The 6,806-nt window shown below is 39.6% G+C and overlaps 2 non-coding genes across 2 annotated transcripts; both read right to left on the reverse strand.

Annotated features, from left to right (window-relative positions):
- Window positions 1-1,501: 1,501 nt before the first annotated feature.
- trnat-agu (transfer RNA threonine (anticodon AGU)) lies at window positions 1,502-1,575 on the reverse strand. Its single transcript has one exon. It is a non-coding gene; the product is annotated as a tRNA-Thr (tRNA).
- A 510-nt stretch (window positions 1,576-2,085) lies between these two features.
- On the reverse strand, window positions 2,086-2,157 carry trnah-gug (transfer RNA histidin (anticodon GUG)). Its single transcript has one exon. It is a non-coding gene; the product is annotated as a tRNA-His (tRNA).
- Window positions 2,158-6,806: the final 4,649 nt, after the last annotated feature.

Below are 6,806 nucleotides of genomic sequence, written 5' to 3' on the forward strand. Positions count from 1 at the left end.
TATTTCTTCATAATGTTGGTCGTTCGAGGACACTGCATTTCTCATTTGGCTCTCGAGCTTAAAAATGGTAAAAACCTCTGAAACAGCAGATTAATCAGTTTGTGCAAGTAATTAACCTGCGATATGCTGGGGAACTTTGTCAAAAGGCAGAGTTGCTGAGTTTCGAAGTTTTCAGAGTAAGTCTTAACCTGTTGAAAAAAGAACCCTTCTGAAATTTCATTGCAGTGACGTGACCCGGATTCGAACTGGGGTTGCTGCTGCCACAACGCAGAGTAGTAACCACTATACGATCACGGCTGGCTACAAGAGGTGTATTTGTAAAGCCTACATAGGCTGGGAAAGTGATGTGCACAAGCTGGCTAAACACTTTTCATATTGTTCTCGACAATGAATAAAGTGAAGAAACAGTCAAGCTTTACACATTCAAAAAGTGACCTTTTTCCGTGACATTGTAATATCTCAATTGCATCCTCCTCACATCATCTCTAATTCTCTAAACCGATTGGTGAGAAATCCTGAGTGCCCTCCACTCTGACCTTCTCTTCCAATGTGTACAATAAAATGCTTGAAAAGGTACTGCTGAGATTTGAAATCAGGATCTCCTGTTTACTAGACAGGCATTTTAACCAACTAAGCCACAGCACCCATGAGAGAGATATGTTTTGCAGATGTGAACACCCACACCTATTTCAATTCAACCCAGTCTCATTAATTTAACCCACATCTCTGTCTAGCAAAATCACATCACAAAAGAGATGTCTTTTACTATTATTGGTCAATCGAGGACAGTACATTTTTCATTTGGGTCTCGAGATGAATAAACTCAAGAACCTCTGACATGGATTCTTAAACTATGATTTGGGATCCAAATCAGTTATTAACATGTCATAGATGGGTCGCGAGATATGAGTAAACATTCAGAATCATACACTATTTCTTCATAATGTTGGTCGTTCGAGGACACTGCATTTCTCATTTGGCTCTCGAGCTTAAAAATGGTAAAAACCTCTGAAACAGCAGATTAATCAGTTTGTGCAAGTAATTACCTGCGATATGCTGGGGAACTTTGTCAAAAGGCAGAGTTGCTGAGTTTCGAAGTTTTCAGAGTAAGTCTTAACCTGTTGAAAAAAGAACCCTTCTGAAATTTCATTGCAGTGACGTGACCCGGATTCGAACTGGGGTTGCTGCTGCCACAACGCAGAGTAGTAACCACTATACGATCACGGCTGGCTACAAGAGGTGTATTTGTAAAGCCTACATAAGCTGGGAAAGTGATGTGCACAAGCTGGCTAAACACTTTTCATATTGTTCTCGACAATGAATAAAGTGAAGAAACAGTCAAGCTTTACACATTCAAAAAGTGACCTTTTTCCGTGACATTGTAATATCTCAATTGCATCCTCCTCACATCATCTCTAATTCTCTAAACCGATTGGTGAGAAAACCTGAGTGCCCTCCACTCTGACCTTCTCTTCCAATGTGTACAATAAAATGCTTGAAAAGGTACTGCTGAGATTTGAACTCAGGATCTCCTGTTTACTAGACAGGCACGTTAACCAACTAAGCCACAGCACCCATGAGAGAGATATGTTTTGCAGATGTGAACACCCACACCTATTTCAATCAACCCAGTCTCATTAATTTAACCCACATCTCTGTCTAGCAAAATCACATCACAAAAGAGATGTCTTTTACTATTATTGGTCAATCGAGGACAGTACATTTTTCATTTGGGTCTCGAGATGAATAAACTCAAGAACCTCTGACATGGATTCTTAAACTATGATTTGGGATCCAAATCAGTTATTAACATGTCATAGATGGGTCGCGAGATATGAGTAAACATTCAGAATCATACACTATTTCTTCATAATGTTGGTCGTTCGAGGACACTGCATTTCTCATTTGGCTCTCGAGCTTAAAAATGGTAAAAACCTCTGAAACAGCAGATTAATCAGTTTGTGCAAGTAATTAACCTGCGATATGCTGGGGAACTTTGTCAAAAGGCAGAGTTGCTGAGTTTCGAAGTTTTCAGAGTAAGTCTTAACCTGTTGAAAAAAGAGCCCTTCTGAAATTTCATTGCAATGCCGTGACCCGGATTCGAACCGGGGTTGCTGCGGCCACAACGCAGAGTACTAACCACTATACGATCACAGCTGGCTACAAGAGGTGGATTTGTAAAGCCTACATAGGCTGGGAAAGTGATGTGCACAAGCTGGCTAAACACTTTTCATATTGTTCTCGATAATGAATAAAGTGAAGAAACAGTCGAGCTTTACACATTCAAAAAGTGACCTTTTTCCGTGACATTGGAATATCTCAATTGCATCCTCCTCACATCATCTCTAATTCTCTAAAACCGATTGGTGAGAAAACCTGAGTGCCCTCCACTCTGACCTTCTCCTCCAATGTGTACAATAAAATGCTTGAAAAGATACTTCTGAGATTTGAACTCAGGATCTCCTGTTTAATAGAAAGGCCCTTTAACCAACTAAGCCACAGCACCCACAAGAGACATATATTTTGCAGATGTGAACACCCATACCTATTTCAATCAAACCAGTCTCATTAATTTAACCCACATCTCTGTCTAGCAAAATCACATCACAAAAGAGATGTCTTTTACTATTATTGGTCAATCGAGGACAGTACATTTTTCATTTGGGTCTCGAGATGAATAAACTCAAGAACATCTGACATGGATTCTTAAACTATGATTTGGGACCCAAATCAGTTATTAACATGTCATAGATGGGTCGCGAGATATGAGTAAACATTCAGAATCATACACTATTTCTTCATAATGTTGGTCGTTCGAGGACACTGCATTTCTCATTTGGCTCTTGAGCTTAAAAATGGTAAAAACCTCTGAAACAGCAGATTATCAGTTCGTGTAAGTAATTAACCTGCGATATGCTGGGGAACTTTGTCAAAAGGCAGAGTTGCTGAGTTTCTAAGCTTTCAGAGTAAATCTTAACCTGTTCAAAAAGAACCCTTCTGAAATTTCATTGCAATGCCTTGACCCGGATTCGAACCGGGGTTGCTGGGGCCACAACGCAGAGTAGTAACCACTATACGATACGGCTGGCTACTAGAGGTGGATTTGTAAAGCATAAATAGGCTGGGAAAGTGATGTGCACAAAATGGCTAACACACTTTTCATATTGTTCTCGATAATGAATAAAGTGAAGAAACAGTCGAGCTTTACACATTCAAAAAGTTACCTTTTTCCGTGACATTGGAATATCTCAATTGCATCCTCCTCACATCATCTCTAATTCTCTAACCGATTGGTGAGAAAACCTGAGTGCCCTCCACTCTGACCTTCTCCTCCAATGTGTACAATAAAATGCTTGAAAAGGTACTGCTGAGATTTGAACTCAGGATCTCCTGTTTACTAGACAGGCACTTTAACCAACTAAGCCAGAGGACCCATGAGAGACATATATTTTTCAGATGTGAACACCCACACCTATTTCAATCAACCCAGTCTCATTAATTTAACCCACATCTCTGTCTAGCAAAATCACATCACAAAAGAGATGTCTTTTACTATTATTGGTCAATCGAGGACAGTACATTTTTCATTTGGGTCTCGAGATGAATAAACTCAAGAACCTCTGACATGGATTCTTAAACTATGATTTGGGACCCAAATCAGTTATTAACATGTCATAGATGGGTCGCGAGATATGAGTAAACATTCAGAATCATACACTATTTCTTCATAATGTGGTCGTTCGAGGACACTGCATTTCTCATTTGGCTCTCGAGCTTAAAAATGGTAAAAACCTCTGAAACAGCAGATGAATCAGTTCGTGTAAGTAATTAACCTGCGATATGCTGGGGAACTTTGTCAAAAGGCAGAGTTGCTGAGTTTCTAAGCTTCAGAGTAAGTCTTAACCTGTTGAAAAAAGAACCCTTCTGAAATTTCATTGCAATTGCCGTCATCCGGATTGCAAACCGGGTTGCTGCAGGCCACAACGCAGAGTACTAACCACTATACGATCACAGCTGGCTACAAGAGGTGGATTTGTAAAGCTTACATAGGCTGGGAAAGTGATGTGCACAAGCTGGCTAAACACTTTTCATATTGTTCTCGATAATGAATAAAGTGAAGAAACAGTCGAGCTTTACACATTCAAAAAGTGACCTTTTTCCGTGACATTGGAATATCTCAATTGCATCCTCCTCACATTCATCTCTAATTCTCTAAACCGATTGGTGAGAAAACCTGAGTGCCCTCCACTCTGACCTTCTCCTCCAATGTGTACAATAAAATGCTTGGAAATGGTACTGCTGAGATTTGAACTCAGGATCTCCTGTTTTACTAGACAGGCACTTAACCAACTAAGCCACAGCACCCATGAGAGAGATAGTTTTGCAGATGTGAACACCCACACCTATTTCAATCAACCCAGTCTCATTAATTTAACCCACATCTCTGTCTAGCAAAATCACATCACAAAAGAGATGTCTTTTACTATTATTGGTCAATCGAGGACAGTACATTTTTCATTGGGTCTCGAGATGAATAAACTCAAGAACCTCTGACATGGATTCTTAACTATGATTTGGGATCCCAAAGCAGTTATTAACATGTCATAGATGGGTCGCGAGATATGAGTAAACATTCAGAATCATACACTATTTCTTCATAATGTTGGTCGTTCGAGGACACTGCAATTCTCATTTGGCTCTCGAGCTTAAAAATGGTAAAAACCTCTGAAACAGCAGATGAATCAGTTGTGTAAGTAATTAACCTACGATATGCTGAGGAACTTTGTCAAAAGGCAGAGTTGCTGAGGTTCCTAGCTTTCAGTGTAAGTCTTAATCTGTTAAAAAAAAAAATCTGAAATTACATTGCTGTGCCGTGACCCAGATTCAAAACAGGGTTGCTGCGGCCGCAACGCAGAGTACTAACCACTATATGATCACGGCTGGCTACAGAACGTGGCACTTTAACAAACTAAGCCACAGCGTTGTAAAGCCTACATAGGCTGTGAAAGTGATGTGCACAAGCTGGCTAAACACTTTTCATATTGTTCTCGATAATGAATAAAGTGAAGAAACAGTCGAGCTTTATCCATTCAAAAAGTGCCCTTTTTCGTGACATTGGAATATCTCAATTGCATCCTCCTCACATCATCTCTAATTCTCTAAACCGATTGGTGAGAAAACATGAGTGCCCTCCACTCTGACCTTGTCCTCGAATGTGTACAATAAAATGCTTCAAAAGGTACTGTTGAGATTTGAACTCAGGATCTCCTGTTTACAAGAAAGGGACTTTAACCAAACAAAGCCACAGCACCCATGAAAGAGATATATTTTGCAGATGTGAACACCCACACCTATTTCAATCAAACCAGTCTCATTATTTAACCCACATCTCTGTCTAGCAAAATCACATCACAAAAGAGATGTCTTTCACTATTATTGGTCAATCGAGGACAGTAAAATTTTTCATTTGGGTCTCGAGATGAATAAACTCAAGAACCTAGACAGGATTCTTAATGCATGAGAACTTGCTCAAATTCTTTTAAACAAAGAAAGATGGCTTCATTTACTTTGAGTTTCTGAGTCCTTAGTGGTGAATTTCCACCTCAATTCTGGCATCACAAACTTATGGTTGATTTCTCATGGTGTCCAACAGTGAAGGTCTGGCTGGGAACACCAGTGGGGTTTCTTTCACCCTGATTTTAACAAAAAAACAATCATTTTCATATACCATCTATTGTCATTGTCACCACCATTGTGGATGACGAAATCTATTGTCCCCAAGTCCATTTATTGCATGTTAATGTTCTCCATAATGAGATGACAACGGAATTTTGTCTGCTGCCTTAGATTACCTAAACTAACCCATACCCCTGCACATGACTCTGTACCAGTGCCCGTGACCTTTTATATAGCCTCATTATTATTTTAATGTGTACTATTTTCCTTTTTTGTTTTGCTAATTTGTTTACTTTAAAACTCGCTATGCTGGAGAATCAGTCATAAGTATTCACAGTAAGGTGCAGTACCTGTTGTATTCAGCAAATGTGACAAATATATTTTATTTTATTTATTTGAACATCAAAGAGAACATCCTGTTGGACACTACACACTTTTAAAATTCTAACATTGCTGAGCCTCTCATATTAAACAATCTTTCCTGAATTTGTGTGTCGCCAATGTAGCGGTTCTAAACGACGTGACAGACTACAATGTGATTAGATTTACCTTAGCTGCGAGCTGTAGCTCAAACAGACTCCCAACGTACAGACTTGCCATACACGAGTTGAAATATCTAGCCAACATTTTGAATTGTATAACATTGCTTTGAACTTCAGAGCTTCAATGCCATATAACTCTCCTTCCATGGCCTCCAACTGCTCTTAATGCAAGAAAAACTAAATATATGATCATCAACCGATCGCTGCCTCAAATACATAGGTGTCTGGTTAGATTGTTACTCTCTTTCCAGACTCACATTAAACATCTCCAATCCAAATGAAGGTAGAATCTTTCACTCATGTGCCAAACATCCCTCATAAAACTGACTATCCTACCATTCTCTGACATATAATTTACAAAATGGCCTACAACACTCTACTCAGCAAATTGGATGTAGTCTATCACAGTGCCCATCTGTTTTGTCACTGAAGCCCCATATATTATCCACACTGCGACCTGTATGCTCTCGTTGGCTGACCGTCGCTACATATTCGTCGCCAAACGCACTGGCTCCAGGTCCTATAAGTCTTTGCTAGGTAAAGCCCCCGCCTTATCTCAATGTCTGGAACGAATTGCAAGAATTACTG

Source organism: Oncorhynchus kisutch, unplaced genomic scaffold (genome assembly GCF_002021735.2).
Source record: "Oncorhynchus kisutch isolate 150728-3 unplaced genomic scaffold, Okis_V2 scaffold1100, whole genome shotgun sequence".
Classification (NCBI taxonomy): Eukaryota; Metazoa; Chordata; class Actinopteri; order Salmoniformes; family Salmonidae; genus Oncorhynchus; species Oncorhynchus kisutch.